Source organism: Tupaia chinensis, unplaced genomic scaffold, assembly GCF_000334495.1.
Source record: "Tupaia chinensis unplaced genomic scaffold, TupChi_1.0 Scaffold140464_1, whole genome shotgun sequence".
Classification (NCBI taxonomy): domain Eukaryota; kingdom Metazoa; phylum Chordata; class Mammalia; order Scandentia; family Tupaiidae; genus Tupaia; species Tupaia belangeri.
In genome coordinates this window covers 371,891-372,795 of record NW_006200341.1, presented here as the reverse complement: position 1 = coordinate 372,795, position 905 = coordinate 371,891, and the positions used below count along the sequence as shown (strand labels likewise).

At 47.0% G+C, this 905-nt stretch overlaps 1 protein-coding gene across 2 annotated transcripts in view; it reads right to left on the bottom strand.

The window, feature by feature from the left end:
* The window catches only part of TARS3 (threonyl-tRNA synthetase 3), a 69,991-nt gene that overhangs the window by 1,375 nt on the left and 67,711 nt on the right, over window positions 1–905 (bottom strand). The gene's annotated exons all lie outside the window — the stretch shown is intronic.

The window sequence follows — 905 nt, the reverse complement described above, 5'->3', positions numbered from 1 at the left end:
TAGCCCCCCCCCCCCCCAACATACTCCATCTGGCACACTTAATGACTAAGAGGTGGACCCTAGACCTAGCCAATTAGAATTTGGTAGAATGTTGGTAAAAAGGCTGTTCTCTCTTGGGGCCAGCAGGTGGCGTGGTGGTTAAGGAGATGGCTCCCATATGGCTGACCATGGTTCACGGTCCAGACCCAGTAGCTTGAAAATCATGCTGGGTGTGCATACGTGCGTGCCTAAAATGCCAGGAGGAGAATGGAGGAGGAGGGATTACAGTGTGGCCATCTCCCCTGAGGAGTGATTTCCCACTTTCTCTCAGTCTCTGTCTCTCTCCAGTGAGCGCACATGCCTTATGGCAAAAACCTAAAATAAATAAATACATAAAAGTTTGCTCTCTCTAGTGACACACAGATTTTGAGACAATGCAGAAATCACATAGCCATGTTTCTCACCATATGGGTGGAAGAAACTGGTCCATAGGTAAGTGGAGTACAGTATATAATATTCAAGAGAAGCCCAAGGAGCCAGAGCATGGCGCTGCACAGTGGTGCGGCAGTTCTGTGATGCTCTGTGAGGCTGACCCCCATGGGAAGGTTCTGGGTTCATATCTGGAGACCTCCCTGAGTGGTTGGGTAGTGTGCCCATGCTCTGGGATGTGCTGGCTAGGGGTGCACTGTGGCACTGGGATACTGCTCCAGTATTCTGTATTTCTCTCTGTGATTCTCACTCACAGCAGAAATAAATGAATCAACTGATGAAAACAAAAAAAAGAATGAGAGCCAAACAGAAACCAAAAATGAGGAGCAATAGGCCTGGTAAGGGTTGTGCGATGGGTTACTCTTATGGTTGGTATGCTGGGATACCCCAATATTCTTTTTTTTTTTTTTTTTTTTTGTGGGGGTTTTTTTTTTGGG